Source organism: Arachis stenosperma, chromosome 1 (assembly GCF_014773155.1).
Source record: "Arachis stenosperma cultivar V10309 chromosome 1, arast.V10309.gnm1.PFL2, whole genome shotgun sequence".
Classification (NCBI taxonomy): domain Eukaryota; kingdom Viridiplantae; phylum Streptophyta; class Magnoliopsida; order Fabales; family Fabaceae; genus Arachis; species Arachis stenosperma.
This window is the reverse complement of record NC_080377.1, coordinates 64997610-65018621: the sequence shown is the minus strand read 5'-3', so window position 1 is coordinate 65018621 and position 21012 is coordinate 64997610. Positions and strand designations below refer to the sequence as shown.

Genomic DNA, 21012 nt, shown 5'->3' with positions numbered 1-21012 from the left:
ATCCCTCTTTTGCGTCTGTCACTAACGCCCAGTAGGTTACAGGTTTGAAGCACGTCACAGTCATTCAATCATTGAATCCTACTCAGAATACCACAGACAAGGTTTAGACCTTCCGGATTCTCTTGAATGCTGCCATCAGGTCCTGCCTATACCACGAAGATTCCGATTAAAGAACCCAAGAGATAACTACTCAATCTAAGATAGAACAGAGGTGGTTGTCAGGCACATGTTCATAGTTGAGAATGATGATGATTGTCACGGATCATCACATTCATCCGGATTAAGAACAAGTGTTATCTTAGAATCGAAGCAAGCATGATTGAATAAGAAACAGTAGTAATTGCATTAATCCATCAAGACACAGCAGAGCTCCTCACCCCCAACCATGGGGTTTAGAGGCTCATACTGTGGAAAGAAACGTGTACAAAATGTTATGGGGTCATAAGGTACGGATACAATGTCAAAAGATCCAATAAGTAGTAAACTAGTGTCCTAAGGTCTACAGAAATGAGTAAATGACAGAAAAATCCACTTCCGGGCCCACTTGGTGTGTGCTTGGGCTGAGCAATGAAGGAATTTCGTGTAGAGACCTTTTCTGGAGTTAAACGCCAGCTTTCATGCCAGTTTGGGCGTTTAACTCCAAATTTTATGCCAGTTCCGGCGTTTAACGCTGGAATTTCTGTAGGTGACTTTGAGCGCCGGTTTGGGCCATCAAATCTTGGGCAAAGTATGGACTATTATATATTGCTGGAAAGCCCCGGATGTCTACTTTCCAATGCCGTTGAGAGCGCGCCAATTGGGCTTCTGTAGCTCCAGAAAATCCACTTCGAGTGCAGGGAGGTCAGAATCCAACAGCATCTGCAGTCCTTTTCAGTCTCTGGATCAGATTTTTGCTCAGGACCCTCAATTTCAGTCAGAAAATACCTGAAATCACAGAAAAACACACAAACTCATAGTAAAGTCCAGAAAAGTGAATTTTAATTAAAAACTAATAAAAATATACTAAAAACTAACTAAAAGATACCAAAAACATACTAAAAACAATGCCAAAAAGCATACAAATTATCCGCTCATCAGACGCGCACGCGTACCGTGCGTGCACGCGTCGAAGTCCGCACATGACTTCATTAAAGCAACACGTGCCTGGCGATTTGGAAGGGTTTCTGAACCCATTTTGGCGCCAATTACTGATAGAAAGGAATAAAAGGATCAAGGATTGAGGGGCAATGAATGAATCAATCATAGAGCATCATTAGTTTAGTTTTAGAGTAGTTTTAGAGAGAGAAGCTCTCACTTCTCTCTAGAATTAGGATTAGGTTTAGGTTAATCTCTCTTCTTAGATCTAGGTTTAATTCATGCTTTGATTCACTTCTCCTTTATCAAGTCTTAATCTTCTCCTCTTCCTCTTTCTAGTTATGTGCTTTAATAATTGTAATTTTTCATTTTGTTTTGGATAGATTGTTGTTCCTTTGTTTTCTTTCAATAATGCAATTTGAGGTAATTCATGATAATTGTGGTTTCCTTGAATTGTTGTTGTTAATTCATTTCAATAATTGTTGTTAGATCTTGTTCTTGTTGTTGATTTACTATGCTTTCCTTTTATGCCTTCCAAGTGTTTGATGAAATGCTTGGTTAGATTTTAGTATAGATTTTTGTTCCTCTTGGCCTAGGTAGAGTAATTAGTGACTCTTGAATTATCTAATTCCTTTGTTGATTGATAATTAGAAGTTGCTAATTGATTTGAATACCTCTAAAGCTAGTCTTTCCTTTAGGAGTTGATTAGGACTTGAGGAGTCAAATTGATTCATCCACTTGACTTTCCTCCATGGTTAGAGGTTAACTAATTGGGAGCAATACACAATTCTCATCACAATTGAGAAGGATAACTAGGATAGGACTTCTAGTTCTCATATCTTGCCAAGAGCTTTGTTAGTTGTTAGTTTATTTTCTTTGCCATTTATATTTCTTGTCCAAAATCTTAAAAACCCCAAATATAACTCACAACCAATAACAAGACACTTCATTGCAATTTCTAGGGAGAACGACCCGAGGTCCAATACTTCGGTTTATAAATTTTAGGGGTTTGTACTAGTGACAAACAACTTTTTGTATGAAAGGATTATTGTTTGGTTTAGAAACTATACTTTACAACGAGATTTCATTAGTGAAATTCTAAACCGTCAAAAATCTAATCATCAGGTCTAAGTTGGCCCAAGTCCACTTAGACCACCTCACATATATAAGCAAGCTCCAGCCTTTCCTCCCCTTCCCATTTGAGCTCACGTAGAAGAGAAGAAGAAGAAAGCAAACCTAAACCCTAAAATTTACTTTCAACTTCAATCTTCCGTAACTTTTAATCAGGAGCTCCGATTGACGAGCCATTTGTGGTCACGTGTTCATCTCAGAATCCTCTTCAATTTTATCCAAATAAAGTAGTAAAAAACTTTGTATTTCATGTCCATTTCCCTCTTCCTTTCTATTTTTGTGTTTTGGTTAAGGGTGATGAAAGATTTTCATGATTTTGATGATTTAGGTGTAATCTAGCATTGGGTTATAATTGAATTTTTTTCCAATCATTGGTGGGTAAAGTAAGGAACCATTATCCCCTTTGAAGTTTCCAATTTATAAGGTTAGGGTATTGAATTTGTGAATGTGTATGAAATTATATGAAATTATATGAAATTAGGTTGAATATATGTGAAGTTGATGTCAAATTGGTGAAGTGGAGTGCTTGAATTGGAACTCTGGTGGTTGGAAGCTTGTCAAGTGGACTTTGGAGACTTGAAAGCTTGAGGACAAGAGGTTTTGTGGTGTTTTGTGGCTTAGGGAGGAAATCAGCCAAGGTATAGCTTTGGTTTCTTGTAGTTAATATATAATGTTGCGTGAAAACTTAGGCTACTTACATTAGGATAGGTTTGAATAATGTGAATTGGTATTTAATTGATTAGATATGATATATGCATGTAATGTGAATTGTTGATGTTCAAATGTTAAAATTAGTGAAAGAATTGTGAAATTTAGTTGATGATATATTGGATATTGAATATTAATAATTGAATGTGTATACATGTGATGTATGAGGAGTATGATGATGAGTTGATGTTCAATGTTGGTATTTGTTGAATGGACCGAAAGGTTTAGGTGTTGATATGTTTGTGGAGTGACTAAGAGGCATGTGACAATGGTTAGGAGTAATTAGCATTGATTTAGTTGTGATTTGGGTATATTTATGAACGGAAATTGTTAAATTTGGTGTTGAATATGTAAATTGTAAAGTTGGCGGCCTTGTGAGTTGAAATTGTTAAATGAGGTTGATGTTGAAGATTGAAATTGATTAAGTGAAATTCAATGTGATGTGGATTGTGATAATGATTATTTGGTGTGATTTGTGTTTGAGATGAAAAGGTGTTAAAAGTCATTGAAATGAGCTAGCAAATGGAAAAGGATTGAAATATCAAGTGTTGGAATGATTGAATATTAATTGAGAATTTGTTGATAAGGTGAAGTAGTGTTTGGTATTGGTTTGGTATGGTTAATTTGGTTTGGTATTAAGAGTTATGAAAACTAGAGTCTTTTAATAAATTTGTTAACAATCTATTTTTTACCAATTTTGGTGGGCCATAACTTGGTCCTCGGAATTCAGACTTCAGTGAATTTTATTTCAAATTGAATATGGTTATGAGAACTTTAAAACATTATAAAGATGACGAAAATTGGAATTTTGCAGAGAAAGTTATGGACGTCAAAAATTAAGTATAAAAGAAACTACTCTGTGATGTTGCAGAAAACTAGAAATTCTGGTTTGGGTGCCCATGCATCCTATTGTGTGCACGCACAGAACAGGATGTGTGATGAGACTCGTGCATACACTGGAGGGATGTGCGTACGCATGAGGGATGTGTGTATGCACACCCTGAGAGTTTTACAAGTTGTGCGTACGCACACGCTAGGAATTCGCTGTAGTACATGCGTACGCACAGTATGATGCATATGCATGATGCCCTATTTTCACACTAAAATTCTGTTTTTAACTGTTTGATCTTTTTGACAAGTGATTCGTCCCATTGTTCACAGGTTTCCTTTCAGAAGTGTACATGAATTGGTTATTTACAACCATTTTAATGAGTTCTTGAGCTTCTGCAGGTGTCTTCTTCAAATGAAGGGATCCTCCAGCAAAGCTGTCCAATGACATCTTGGACAGTTCGGACAGACCATCATAGTAGATACCTATGATGCTCCATTCAGAAAGCATGTCAAAAGGACACTTTCTGATCAATTGTTTGTATCTTTCCCAAGCATCATAGAGGGATTCACCTTCTTTCTGTCTGAAGGTTTGGACTTCCACTCTAAGCTTACTCAATTTTTGAGGTGGAAAGAACATTGCCAAAAAGGCATTGACTAGCTTTTCCCAAGAGTTCAGGCTTTCTTTAGGTTGTGAGTCCAACCATATCCTAGCTCTGTCTCTTACAGCAAAAGGGAATAGCATAATTCTGTAGACCTCAGGGTCAACCCCATTGGTCTTGACAGTGTCACAGATTTGCAATAATTCAGCTAAAAATTGATGAGGATCTTCCAATGGAAGTCCATGGAACTTGCAATTCTATTACATTAGAGAAACTAATTGAGGCTTAAGCTCAAAGTTGTTTGCTCCAATGGCAGGGATAGAGATGCTTCTCCCATAGAAGTTGGGAGTAGGTGCAGTAAAGTCACCCAGCACCTTTCTTGCATTGTTGTTGTTTTCGGCTGCCATGTCTTCTTCTTGTTTGAAGATTTCTGTTAGGTCCTCTACAGAGAGTAGTGCTTTAGCTTCTCTTAGCTTTCGCTTCAAGGTCCTTTCAGGTTCAGGGTCAGCCTCAACAAGAATGCTTTTGTCTTTGCTCCTGCTCATATGAAAGAGAAGAGAACAAGAAAATATGGAATCCTCTATGTCACAGTATAGAGATTCCTTGAGATGTCAGAGGAAAAGAAGAATAGAAGGAGGAGGTAGAAGAATTCGAACTTATCAAGAGAGATAGGGTTCAAATTGTGCATTGAGGAGGAGTGTTAGTCCATAAATAGAAGGATGTGAGAAGAGGGAAAGAATTTTTGAAATTAAAGTAAAAGATTTTAAAATAATTAAAAGAAATTTTGAAAAGTTGATTGATGATTTTCGAAAACTAAAGTTGGAAAAGAAATAAAGTGATTTTTGAAAAAGATTTTTTTGAAAGTAGAAATCAAAAAGATATGATTGAAAATTAATTTTGAAAAAGATGTGATTGAAAAGATAAGATTGAAAATATATGATGGAAAAACAATTTAAAAAGATTTGATTTTTTTTTTAAATTAATGACTTGGCTAACAAGAAATTTAAAAGATATGATTCAGACATTAAACCTTTCTCAACAGAAAAGGCAACATACTTGAAATGTTGAATCAAATCATTAATTGTTAGCAAGTATTTTTGAAAAGTGGAAAGAAATTGATTTTGAAAATATATGATTGAAAAGATATGATTTGAAAAAGATTTGATTTTGAAAAATTTTGAAAACTTGAAAAATTTACATTAAAAACAAAATCTTCCCTCTTGTGCCATCCTGGCGTTAAACGACCAGAATGGTATACATTCTAGCGTTTAACGCCCAAAATGCTACCCTTTTGGGCGTTAAACGCCCAGCCAGGTACCCTGGCTGGCGTTTAAACACCAGTTTTTCTTCTTCACTGGGCGTTTTGAACGCCCAGCTTTTTCTGTGTAATTCCTCTGCTGTATGTTCTGAATCTTCAATTCTCTGTATTATTGACTTGAAAAGACACAAAAAAAATTTTGAATTTTTAATGATGAGGAATAATCAAAATGAAACTAAGATCAAATAAACAATGCATGCAAGACACCAAACTTAGAAGTTTGTATACTATTGACACTAACAAATTGAGAATGCATATGAGAAACAACAAAACACTCAAGACAAGAGAATTTAAAGATCAGAGCAAAGAAATCATCAAGAACAACTTGAAGATCAATGAAGTACATAATGCATGTAATTTTCGAAAATTAGAAGAATAAAGACATGCAATTGACACCAAACTTAAAATTAGACACTAGACTCAAACAAGAAACATAAAAATATTTTTGGTTTTAAGATTTTATAAATTTTTTTGTGCTTTTTCGAAAATTATATGGAAAAGATGATAAAGAGATTCAAAATTTTTAATAAGAATTCCAGGAATCATGCAATCTTAGTCTAAAGCTTTAGTCTAAAGAAATTAGACATGGCTAGCCAAGCTTCAGCAGGACATTACATTCAAGAGCTAAATTGATGAGAATCAATCATCTTTGGTGATGATAAAAACATCACCTTGAAACTCTAGAATTCATTCTTAAAAATTCTGAAGAAAAATACCTAATCTAAGCAACAAGATGAACCATCAGTTGTCCAAACTCGAACAATCCCCGGCAACGGCGCCAAAAACTTAGTGCGCGGAATTGTGATCATCAATGGCGCCATCAACATGGTACGCTCAATTGCAATCTCAACTCTTTATCACAACTTCGCACAACTAACCAGCAAGTGCACTGGGTCGTCCAAGTAATAAACCTTACGCGAGTAAGGGTCGATCCCACGGAGATTGTTGGTATGATGCAAGCTATGGTCATCTTGTAAATCTCAGTCAGGCGGATTCAAATGGTTATGGAGGATTAATGATTAAAAGATGAATAAAACATAAAATAAGGATAGAGATACTTATGTAATTCATTGGTGAGAACTTCAGATAAGCGTATGGAGATGCTTTGTCCCTTCCGTCTCTCTGCTTTCCTACTGTCTTCATCCAATCCTTCTTACTCCTTTCCATGGCAAGCTGTATGTTGGGTATCACCGTTGTCAGTGGCTACAGTCCCGTCCTCTCAGTGAAAATGTTCAACACGCTCTGTCACAGCACGGCTAATCAGCTGTCGGTTCTCGATCATGTCGGAATAGAATCCAGTGATTCTTTTACGTCTGTCACTAACGCCCCACAATCACGAGTTTGAAGCTCGTCACAGTCATTCAATCCTTGAATCCTACTCGGAATACCACAGACAAGGTTTAGACTTTCCGGATTCTCAAGAATGCCGCCATCAATTCTAGCTTATACCACGAAGATTCTGATTAAGGAATCCAAGAGATAAACATTCAAGCCTTGTTCGCTTGTAGAACGGAAGTGGTTGTCAGGCACACTTTCATAAGTGAGAATGATGATGAGCGTCACATAATCATCACATTCATCATGTTTTTGGGTACGAATGAATATCTTAGAACAAGAATAAGCTGAATTGAATAGAAGAACAATAGTAATTGCATTAATATTCGAGGTACAGCAGAGCTCCACACCTTAATCTATGGTGTGTAGAGACCTAGGAAGCACCGATACGACACGGGATACGGACACGACACGACACGGATACGTCGATACGTTCATTTTATAAAAAATTGGATACGACACGTTTAGGATACATTGTGAATTAAAATTTAAATAATATATTAAATTACTAAAATATCATATTATAAATATAAGAGTAAATATAATTGTATAAAAAAATCTTAAAATTATGTAATTATTAAAAAAATAAAAAAATTTAATCTACTCTTGTCATCTCGCTAACAAAAAATGTATCAATTTCTTCTCCTCCAAGTCCATCATTTGCAAATACCACAGCTTCCATCATCTGCAAACTCCACGCACCACACAATGTAGTTCTTCTGTTTGTCTTCAACCTCTGTATCTTCTATTCTTCTTCTTATTCTTCAATATAACGCAGAGAACTAAGAACGGCTAAGCTAGTGAGTAAATAAGCTACCAAAGACAAACGGTAAATAGATTTAGGTTTTGATTTATTAATTATTTTATTTTTAAATTTAAATTTTGATTTGTTTTAATTTTAGAATATTTTAAAAATAGAAAGAAAAAATTGGTTAATCGGGCCATAAAATCACAAAATCAATTGAAGATTTGCAGTCCAGCAGAATGATCCGTCTCATGAACATCTGAATCGGGTCAGACTCGTTTGGATTCGTGACCGCTCCACCAAAATTCTGCACCGCAAAAAGACACGCCGCCGATACGCTCATTTGAAGTATCCAACGCGTGTCGGCGTTGGATTCGTGCCCAACACGGATACGCCGGCACCACGAAAGAATCCGTGCTTCATAGGTAGAAACTCCACCGTTGAAAATACATAAGAACAAGGTCTAGGCATGGCCGAATGGCCAGCCTCCCAAAGAGGGTTCAATCATAAAAACATGATCCAAAGATTTTCTAATACAATAGCAAAAGGTCCTATTTGTAGAGAACTAGTAGCTTAGGGTTTACAAAGATGAGTAAATGACATAAAAATCCACTTTCGGGCCCACTTGGTGTGTGCTTGGGCTGAGCATTGAAGCTTTCATGTGTAGAAACTTTTATTGGAGTTAAACACCAGCTTTTGTGCCAGTTTGGGCGTTTAACTCCCATTCTTGTGCCAGTTCCGGCGTTTAACGCCAGAATTCTTAAGCTGACTTGGAACGCCTGTTTGGGCCATCAAATCTCGGACAAAGTATGTACTATTATACATTGCTGGAAAGCCCAGGATGTCTACTTTCCAACGCAATTGAGAGCGCGCCAATTGGGCTTCTGTAGCTCCAGAAAATTTACTTCAAGTGTAGGGAGCACAGCCTCTGAATCAGATTTTTGCTCAGGTCCCTCAATTTCAGCCAGAAAATACCTGAAATCACAGAAAAACACACAAACTCATAGTAAAGTCCAGAAAAGTAAATTTTAACTAAAACCTAATAAAAATATAATAAAAACTAACTAAAACATACTAAAAACATACTAAAAACAATGCCAAAAAGCGTATAAATTATCCGGTCATCAACAAGCTTGTAAATATCTGTAACCCTGTTTAAGGTCCAATAGCTAGTTTTTAGTCTTCAAAATAAGAGCGAACATATTAAGGATGTTGAATTGATATTGAGGAAAAATTGGATTAAGTGTATTGAGAGTTATGAGGAGGATAATTGATTCTTGATCAAGACATGATGAAAATGATTATGATGAGATGTTGAGTTCTGATGGGGCTAATTATGATAATGAGAATGATTTGATTGTGATTATGATAATATTGTGAATGAAAATGAGATTGAGATATGATGATGAATGTGATTATGATTATGAATGGAGTTGATTGAGTGATAAGGAATCAAGGTTAATGTTTGACACACTTAAGTAGTAACAAGGATTATGGTTCGTCCCACTTGCTTCGGGTCAGTATTTGAGACACCTGGGTAGTAGCAAGGGTTGCAGTTTGTCACACTTGTTTCGGGTTGAGTTCGTAAACACCTGGCTGGGTAGTACACATTAGTAATGGTTCGTTCCACTTGCTCTGGGTTAAGCGGGTAGTTTGCAAGGGCTGTGGTTAGTCTCACTTGCTCCACGCTGTGGTGTTTCTGTCTAGGATTCTCTACCGAACATGTCGAATTTGGATGTATAACCGACAGATGATACCATCGGTCATAGGGCAGACATGCATCATATGCACTTGTATGTTTTGTTTGAGTATGTATTTGTTTGTCTTGCCTAATTGCTTATCTGTAACTAACTGCTATTTGATCTATTTGTTGTATCTGTTATCCATTTTTGTGTTTTCCTTGTTTGTCTTGCATGTGTTGTCTGAAAATCCCTCATGCTGGTGGATGTGACGCTAAGAGTTATTCTACATAGAGTTTGGAGGATTGCTGACAAGTAAAACGAAGAGTTAGATTAGATTCCTTAGATATAGTTACCCTATTCTGGTTTAGTAGACACTTTAGGATATAAATATGGGTTGTTGGAGTTTTGGAATGCCATTGGCTTCCTAAGACATTATTTATTATCTATGCGGGCACATTTACCATACTGAGAATCCGTGGTTTTTATTCCATACATATTCTGTTATTTTTCAGATGTAGGATGTGAGGCACCTCCCTGAGCATACTGAAGGCTCTGCTGAAGCGAAGATCTACTTTGGAACTTTATGCTTCGTAATTGTGTGTGTGTGTGTGTATGCAGTACTCTCCACTTTGTATGTTATGGTTATTGTTGAAAGTTCCTTAAAATTGATTCTTATTTAGTGGAATTAGGTTTGTTTGGTTGCTTGGTTACGAAATTGTCATATTATTTTATTTGTGGGTTATTGTTAGGTTTGTGCCGAACAACAATGCGTGTATGCAGGAGATGACTAATGTCATCAAGATGATATACGACCATCTTTGGCCCAGCTACAAGAAGATCCCATTGAGACCAAGGGTTGAGGGTTTTAGAAATGGGCGGTAATTACTTTTTTTTTTAGTTTCAAACCTTCTTAACTAGTTTATATCTTCTATCTTGCTTAACTAATTTTAAAGTTTCTTTGTTACAGATGCATTTTAAATGGGACGCTGAGCACTGATGAGCGGATAATTTATACGCTTTTTGGCATTGTTTTTAGATAGTTTTTAGTAGGATCTAGCTACTTTTTAGTATATTTTTATTAGTTTTTAAGCAAAATTCACATTTCTGGACTTTACTATGAGTTTGTGTATTTTTCTGTGATTTCAGGTATTTTCTGGCTGAAATTGAGGAACCTGAGCAAAAATCTTATTCAGAGGCTGAAAAAGGACTGCTGATGCTGTTGGATTCTGACCTCCCTGCACTCGAAATAGATGTTTTGGAGCTACAGAAGTCCAAATGGCGCGCTCTTAACTGCGTTGGAAAGTAGACATCCAGGGCTTTCCATAAATATATAATAGTCCATACTTTGCCCGAGTTTTGATGACGCAAACTGGCATTCAAACGCCAACTTTCTACCCTATTCTGGCGTTAAATGCCAGAAACATGATACAAGCTGGAGTTAAATGCCCAAACTGGCATAAAAGCTTGCCTTTAACTCTAAGAAAAGTCTCTACACATGAAAGCTTCAATGCTCAGCCCAAGCACACACCAAGTGGGCTCGGAAGTGAATTTTTGCATCATTTACTTATCTTTGTAAACCTAAGCTACTAGTTTTAGTATAAATATTACTTTTTCTCATTGTATTAAACGTCTTAGTTATTCTGGTTCTTCCTCTGGGGCCAAAACCAATGAACACCATTATCACTTATGTATTTCTAACGGTGGAGTTTCTACACCTCATATATTAAGGTGTGGAGCTCTGCTGTTCCTCGAGTATTAATGCAAAGTACTATTGTTCTTCTATTTAATTTATGCTTATTCTTATTCTAAGATATTCATTCGTACCCAAGAACATGATAAATGTGATGATTATGTGACGCTCATCACCATTCTCAACCTATGAACGCGTGCCTGACAACCACTCTGTTCTACATGAAAACAAGCTTGAATGTATATCTCTTGGATTCCTGGTCCATGACGCATGGTTGCCTCTCCTGACAACAGAGCCTTCCATTCCGTGAGATCAGAGTCTTTGTGGTATAAGCTAGAATCAATTGACAACATTCTTGAGATCCGGAAAGTATAAACCTTGTCTGTGGTATTTCGAGTAGGATCTGGGATGGGATGACTGTGACGAGCTTCAAACTCATGACTGTTGGGCGTAGTGACAGACGCAAAAGGATCATTGGATCTTATTCCGACACAAGTGAGAACTGACAGATGATTAGCCCTATGTAACCCGTAGCTGGACCATTTTCACTGAGAGGATGGACGGTAGCCATTGACAACGGTGATCCCCCTACATACAGCTTGCCATGGAAAGGAGTATGAATGATTGAATGAAGACAGTAGGAAAGCGGAGATCCAAAAGGAATAACGCATCTCCATACTCTTATCTGAAATTCCCACCAATGAATTACATAAGTATCTCTATCTTTATTTTGTTTATTTATCTTTTAATTATCAAAATCCCATAATCATTTGAATCCGCCTGACTGAGATTTACAAGATGACCATAGCTTGCTTCAAGCCGACAATCTCCGTGGGATCGACCCTTACTCACGTAAGGTTTATTACTTGGACGACCCAGTGCACTTGCTGGTTAGTTGTGCGAAGTTGTGAAAAAGAGTTGAAATTACAATTGTGCGTACCAAGTTGTTGGCGCCATTGAGATCACAATTTCGTGCACCAAGCACAATCTAACCATCAGGAAAATATTCAACCATAGAATGGGTCGGCGGCTCCAACAGATACTGGATGATGTTCGTCAGGGGCGGGACCACCTGACGCCCTGACTTTAACCGGATATAAAGAAGGCTCTGTTAGTTCATTGGGAGACTGATGAGGGGTTTAGGCATCAGCGTCTCCCCAATAGAGCTAACAAGGCATCGACCAGGTCGTCCAAGTATGCTGGCAGTTCAATGACCTTCATGAAGACTAAGGCCAGGCTGGTACGTAGTGACTTTAATTTTGTTAATAACGCAGTTATATTCTTTGACATATCATTACTAGGCATCCTAATCATATTGTTTCAACGCAACATATGTAGTCGAAGTAGTTGGATCGCAAGGAGACACTGGCAAAGACGTTCAAGTACACCCATACGCTGAAGGAGAATAAATAGAGACTTGTTGATCAGCAATCTCAGGACCATTATGTGAGTAAGCATACATCTGATTATCTTCTGCTATAAAATTATTAGAGATTAACTGTATATCTGTCGTACTAATCACAATAAACTTGTATTAATTACACAGGAATCCTACACACAGAGACTAAAGGCCAGACTCAGCAGTCTCAGCAAAATTGGGAGAACATCGCCAATGGCTCTGCAACTTCAGTCATCGATCCCAATACAATGTGGCACGAGACCGCTTCAGCACCGTACAAGAACTGCGTATACGGGCTTGGGTCGTTCTTCACTAGCTGCATCTGCACCTCCACGTTGAGGCCGTTGTTAGACTCTGCCACCAGTCTAGCCGTCGAGCCCGAGAAATGTGTGGATTTAAGGCTGCAGGTGCAGGAGCTCCAATGCAGCCTTCACCAGAAGGCTCAGGAGCTAACGGATTATTGGGGGATATCAGAAGATCCTCATCCGCGTGACGTCTACGGATGAACTCAGGCTAGAGTGTAAGGAGTCGCCGGAGCGACTTCAACGTATGGAGGCTCAAATGAAGGTGTACCAGCAGGGCGAGATGCGCACCGTTGACATCGACCTTGCTGGTGGCAGCAGTTCTGTTGGTGGCACTCGAATATCACCGCCTTCTGCGTCGCCAACTCAGGGCTATGGGACCAACGATGACGAGGAGGAGGAGGAGGAGGACTACCTGAATCTGTAATTATTTCTGTTTCGTTTTATTGTTTCATTATATTGTATTTAGTTGATGTACTTGATTTTTAATTTATTTGAATATTATATTATTTATTTTAAATAATATATTTTTAATATTTATGAATTGAACATTAATTGTGTGAAAATTAAATTTAAATTTTAAAATAAATTTGATCATTTATTTCAATTTTTTTTGAAAAAACAAATTGATGTCACCGTCGAATTTACTGTATGAATAATCCGACGGAAATAGTGCGTGAAATAACATTTTTAAGCGCCGACAATACCGTGGAAAAAATTCGACGGTAATTACCATCGAACTAAAAAATTTTGACGGTAAATCTGACGGTAATTAACTTACAATTGGATTTTTTTTCTTTTTTCGACGATAAATTCACGGTACTAAGCAGTTTTATTGTAGTGTCTGCTGGTCACTTGGCACCAAAATACATGATATGATGCCAAAGTTACCGTCGGAATAATTCGATGGTAATCAGCAACTCAGTCTTGACAAATTCATTGAAAAAATAGATGAAAAATCCGTTGGTAATTAGCGTCGAACGAAATAATTTCCTGGTAAACAGTTTTCGGTGCCGTTTATACAAAAGTTTCAAGACGACGGTAAATCCGACGGTACTCAGCACATTTCTTATAATGAAAAAATTCCTAAATCAAAACAGAATAAAAAAAATCCTAAATCTAAACCAATCCATGAACTAAATCTGAAAAAAAAATAGGAAGTAGGAGGAGAACAATATACCTGGAGGGGGAAGGAGGTAGCTCCGGCAAAGTGGTGGTAGCACAGACAGCAAGGTGGTGATGGTGGTAACCAACCGGTACAATTGCATTATTAGGATTTTTTTAAAATAAATTAAAATAATAATAGGAAGAAGGAGGAGACAACATACCAAGAGGAGGAATGAGGCAGCTCTGGCGACACAAGGAGCAGCGGCGACAGCGGTGCGGCAATAGTGGTGAAAGCGATAAAAACGGCGATGATAGAGCGAATAACACGACAGAAGGAGTACACGCAGTCTTTGAACGTTATTGGTGGTGGCCAACGCTAGTGATGGGACTGTCGGAGGTGGTTTGTAGGAGAGAGAGGGGGGAGAGAAAGAAGAAAAGGTTAGAGAGAGAGTAATTCGAAAATGAGGGGAGAGGGTTCAAGGTTTGAATTTAGGACAAGATTACCGTCAGTAATGCTTTGTGAATGACCAAAACGCTACGTTGCACTAATTCGGATTACCGACATATGTATCAACCTGTAATAATCGCACCATTTTTTATTCTTTTCCCTCTAATTATTATCGGCGAATTTACCATCGGAAAACCAAATCCGACGATAATTTTTTTATTTGTCGAATTTATTACTAAATTTGCCGGTAAATCTGCTGCTAACGTACGTTTGACGTTAAATCTGACGAAAAATCTAACAATATTCAGCATTTTTTTCGTAGTGATAATTGAATCTTCCTCTTAAGAGTGCTAACGTAGCTTGGGAACAAGTTATATCGTTAACCCTAAACATGTTCTTTCCTCTAATATTTACAGCCTTGTCGTCCCCAAACGGTTATACTTTGTGAAGGATTTGTTGGTAGCTCCTCTTCAGCACTACGCCTACACAGACTATGTTTATGCATGCGTTCAAACGTCATGGCAAACGCCACCCAATCCTCAAATCCAAGCAGCTGCGTATAATTCTACAACTTTTATTTTTCAATTATTGCATCTATCTTTATAACTTGATTCGTTCATTGGTTCCTGTTTCGTTGGAATAACTATGACTACATGCCTAAAAAGATTGTCTATCTAAGTTTGACCTTTACGCCGTTCAATTGAATTAATGGTGGGAAAAGCTAATCATATTTGTTTCCTAACAACTTCGAAACATGGATTCACCAAACAATGGTATCAAACATAATTAATAAGAGCATGGGTGTTCTTTTGTTCCATTAAAGCGTGTCATAAACATAATCTGGCAATCACTTGCCTATGAATCTGCTACTTAATTAATTAATTACTTCCCGAGGCAGTATTTTTTTTTTTCAAAAAAGAAGATATTTACTATTTAGATTAAATTATTCTATTAATTCTTATGATTTTATTAAATTTGTAGTTGAGTTCTTATATATACGTGGCAAATTACCGACCAATGACAGCGGGTGCGCATAACCAATGACACACCGATCTTACCATGCTTGAGCTGAACTTTCTGCGTCAAACGCCCACCTCTCCAAGATTTCCCACCTACATATAAGAGTCGTATTAACATTTTCTTTTTCTTCTTTCTTCGATGTTATTAATTTATTGAGTAAACCACAAAAAATATTTTTAAAATTTATTTATAAAATTTTTAAAAATATTTTAAAATATGATACAAATATTTTAATACAAAATAAAATATATCTTTGTATTTATTTCATTACATAATTTTTTATATTTTTATTTTTTTTTCCCACTAGATAGTGCCAATACAAAAAGATTTTGTTATTTGTAAGATTTAAATTTTAGACTATCTAATTAAAAACTAGAATTTTATGATCTTAATTAAGTTTATACTTATCATTCTTATATATAACAAAAAACAAAATAATGAATTAATAAATATATTAGTATCTATTATCCACTAGTATATACAACGAGGATAGATACAGGTATGATATATAAAAATTTTGTATTTAATTTATATCTTTTCTAGAATTCTTTCATTCAATTTGTGTTAATTCTATTTTACTATATGGATATTTTTGAATAATTATTTGATATATATTATATTTGTTGTATATAAATGTTCTTAAATAATTATTAAACATATATTATTTTTTATAAAGATTCTTCAATAATTATTAAAAAATATAAATTTATATTAAAAAGGTTGTATATAATTAATAAAAATCACCATGTTAAAATACAATAACATCATTATCAATAGAATGATTAAAATAATAGGGGTGTTGAGAATTAAATAAGACAAACAAGCTCCTTTCCTTCCCTTCATTTCCGTTTAAAAAATAATGTATTTTGTCTCTTTTTTTATTTTTATCACACACAAAAGTAAAAACATGTCAGATTTTATTTTTAATAGGTCATATCTTTCATGTAATTAATTGGCCTAAATTTATCTTGCAATCTGTTATATATACTTTTTTTTTAAATATTAAACATAGTTTATTATTCAGTTTGGTCTCGCCTGCAACCTGTTAAAAATGTCTAATAATTTTTTTTATAAAAATAAAAATATTTAAAAATATTATTTTAAAAAATTATTTTTTTATTAAAATATTTATATATAAAATATCACATTTAATATTTATAATAATTTTAAACTTTAAAAGTATTTAAAATATATACAAAAATTTATAATAAAATATAATAAATTTAAAATATCTAATAATTTTGTTGATAATAAAAAATTACTTATATATTTAATTATGTCTTAACAGGTTCAGGTAGGTCTGATAGGCTAGTAAGACTAAGTAATGAGCATAGGTTTGGCCTATTAACATATTAAGGCTTTTACAAAAGTTTGAGTCTGTACCTATTTTATAACAAGCCAAAACTAAGCCAGGCCAAATACATACCAAATTGTAGGCTTCTGATAGACCGTCTGGCCTATTTCTATTCCTAATCGCAAGTCCTCATTTAATTATCCCCCCAAAGAATGCAAATACTCACATATATCTATGAATATTCTTTAAAATTGTTTGAAAAAAAATTATATATATATATATAAAATTTAATAATCATAAAATAATCAAGTCAATATAATCCAACACAGTTCATAGCATATTTATTATAAAAAATAATATTTTAAAAGAAAAATATAAAAAAATATCTTCCAACAGAATAACATAATATCATTTTTTTGGGTGAGACTATGTGATATAGCAATGGACTTGAGAGGTAGAGAAAGTGAATTAGAGAAAGATGTAAAATCGAGGATAAAAATAAGTCTGGAAGAAAGAAGAAGAATTCGAATTAGAGGTAGAAATTTGGGTTACTAAATTTAAGAAATAAATTTATGTATATATAAATTAGGATAAATCAATAATTTTATATTCTCATAGATTTAACGGGTCCTTCGGCAGGTACCTATGTCTCTATCCCAGTCTATTTATCCGTGTAGACGGATCCCCACCGTGAGATTTTATGGGTCCTATCTAGCCGTCAATTATGAGTAATCCTCGCAAATATTCATTTTAACTGATTTTTTTATCATCCCTATTACTAGCAGTTGTTTATTTGTGATGCGAATCTACTCCAACCATTTAATAAATTTTCAGATAATCAAAGTCTAGGCTATATCGTTCTTATAAAATTACATGTATCCTTGTTATAACAATATTAATCAAAGATAAATGGTTAAACATTAAATGAGTCACATTTTTCATATATATATATATATATATATATATATATATATATATATATATGAATTTAGATCTTCTAAATTTTGAATTTTCACTTTAAAGGGTAAAATATGATCTCTCCCTCTTGAATGGGTTTCTCTCTCATATTTTCTCTTGGTCCCACTTATGAAAATAAATGGTGAGAGATTACACTTTATATTCTAAAATAAAATTCAAAATTTAGAAGATCCAAATTCATATACATATATATAATTATGAAATCATAATATTTCGAAAAATGATGTATAGACAATTTAAATGTTAATAAGTCTAGACAACTTTAGAAAAAAAATTAAAAATATTAAAAAATTATATGATTATATATTGACTTATAAATTTTTTTTAAAAATTTGTCCATAATCTATTATTAATAACTTTAGAACTACATATATATTATTCATCTTATATATTTTTATTTTATTTTATAAAAACTTATAATTTCTATTTATATCAACGATAGTGACTATAGAGAGACTTTTATTATAAATAATTACAGAAAAATTAAGAACAAAATTGGTTCCTGAAAATTCATTCAGTTTTTATTTTAAATTCAAATTAAATTATATATTTAATTTATATTTATTTATTTATTATAATTATTGTATTTAATAGATAATATAATTAAGCGTATTTTAAAAGAAATTATCCAATTTTACGCAATAGAAATATAACTATGATATTGAAACTAAGATGAAGTGAAATATAATAAATATATAAAGAATTAAAATAAAATATCCAATTAAAAATGAATAAATGGTTAAATTCGTCCCTAAAAGATCACTCGTTCTCTAAATTAATTCTCGAAAGATTTTTTAATCAAATTAATTCTTCAAAGATTTTATGTTAGTCACATTAGTTTTTTCACTACTTTCGTTACTGATGACATCAAAGTTTACTGATATGATACATTAAATAAGACCACAATTCATACTTGATAGTTCTAATTGGCTGCTAATATGATAAGTTTATGAAATTAGATTAAATCAATCATAAATTGAGAAATTTTGTTGTCTCAACAAAGTCCTCCTCAATTTGGAGTTTAATTGATCTATTTTCATAAATTTATCATTTTAGCAGCTAATTAGGATTGCAGGTGTGTGTTGTAGTGAGTATGGTGTCACTTAATGTGCTATAGTAGCAAAGATGTCATCAGTAACAAAAGTGACAGAAGGAGTAATGTGACTAATTTAAAAATTTTAAAGATAAATTTGATTTAAAAAAATTTTTGGAGACCAACTTGAAAAATGGATGATCTTTTAAAGACGAATTTGATGATTTACTCAATTAAAAATAATGTAAAATAAAGCAATTAAAAGAAATAGAAGAATGTATAAAAGACATTCAATGGTGTAATTGATAAAAATGTCTTGTAAATTTTTTTTATAATAACAATAAATATAAAAGAAGAAAGAAAAAAATTAAGATATGTTTATTAAAAAAATAGTATGAAGAAGAACCTATTTATTAAATTCTATTATAAAAATTTGAAACATTAGTAAACAAAATAATAATACCCTTATTAAGAACTATTAATCAAAATACATACAAAAAATAATATTAAACGAAATCACGAAAAAATTTAGAAAAAGAAGATAAACAAAATCAAAAAGTTAAAAATAAAAAAAATTATAACTAAAACAAGAGAGAGAAGGGGTTATAAAATATATTTTGATTTCATATATATATACGGATAACAATAAAAGAATAATTTAATTATTATAATTGATTAGTTATAATTAATATTGTTCATTATATTAGTATAACTGAGATATATGAAAATGTTAATAGTAGATTTGAAACTAAATATTAAAAATAAAATTAAAATAAAATAACATTTACTATCTTGTAAATATTTTTTAAATAAAACTCACATTATATACTTTTAAAACAAATTACTTTAATATAATAATATTTGCTATTAAAAATAAAAATTAAGGTAAGTATCATATATACTTGTTATTAAAATATATAAAATTATTTTTTAAAGCATACCACTTTTATTATTTGAATATAACTTTAATACTTTTAAATATGATTATGATAATTAATTAAGTATTATATATTTTTTAAAATTTACATTTAATAGTTTAATTTTAACAATACATTTAATAATTTGACAATTTTTTCGTATATATAAAACTTTTAATTATAAAAAAATGTAAGATATGGTGTAGAAAAAAAAAGCTAAACATAGATTCTATTTCATAGAAACTAATAACAATTAAGTCCAACAAAAAAAAATTAATAGCAATCAAGAAAGAAATAAAATTTTAAGGCAAACATGTTACAAAAAAATTAAAATTAAATAATTATGATCATTAATCATAATCATATATATTTACTTCAAAATTCATACTTTAAAGAACTCAAGGTATTAACATATTGTATTTTTTAAAACTTTTAATTTTAAACTATTACAAATATTAACAGTTCTTTAATAACGATAATCCTTTAAAAAAATAAACATAATTAAACAATACTAAAAATATATAATTATTTTCAAAATAACGAAAAATGTATAGTTATCTAAAGTATAACATTTGTGTAGCAACTAAAATTTAATTGCTAATAAAAGTTATATATAATCTCATATCATAATCAAATAAATATTTAATCAAAGAATTTAATATTTATATAATATGACAAAATAAATTAAAATTTCAGTTTAATCATAGTGTAAGTGATTAAATTTAAGTTTTCATAAATTAAATTTTATTAGTTTTTAAGAAACTAAATTATGCAATAAAAATATTTATAAGAATATTATTAATGCTCAAATAATAGAAATAATATCATATTAATCATATTTATTGAATAATACAAAAGTATAAAGTTAAATATTCATCATATATATTAAAGTAGAAAATAATCTATTCATAAATAAAAAAATTATTATTGAAAGTTAAAGAGAAAACGATAAATAGGTCCTTGACTTTTTAACTCAAAGACACACTACAAGAAAAACTCTGAGTACCGTCGGATTTAACGTCGCACATTAGCGTCGGCTTTACCAACGGACTTAGCAATAGTTTTGTTGTGAGATTTGTCATGCCATAAATAATTATCGGCGGATAGCCTCTTCTGACGGTAAAGTCGCTAGTAATATTTGGCGGAAAAACGAGCGAAATAGGCGCCAAACTTAGCGTCCGAGTTACTGTCGGAAAAATCTGATGGTAGACACTTTTAATAGAACACTGCATTTTGATGATCCACACTACGTTGACGTTGTAAATATCTACCGATGAATTCGACGGTAACCATGCCTTAAAAGTGAACCACGAACCCCTCCCCCTTCATTTCGAATTTGCTTTCTCTCTCTAATCACTCTCTCTCTCTCTCTCTCTCTCTCTCTCTCTCTCTCTCTCTCTC

At 33.1% G+C, this 21012-nt stretch overlaps 1 non-coding gene across 1 annotated transcript; it reads left to right on the top strand.

Annotated features, from left to right (window-relative positions):
* Nucleotides 1-4246: 4246 nt before the first annotated feature.
* Nucleotides 4247-4354, top strand: LOC130953164 (small nucleolar RNA R71). The gene has a single exon (XR_009075341.1). It is a non-coding gene; the product is annotated as a small nucleolar RNA R71 (small nucleolar RNA).
* Nucleotides 4355-21012: the final 16658 nt, after the last annotated feature.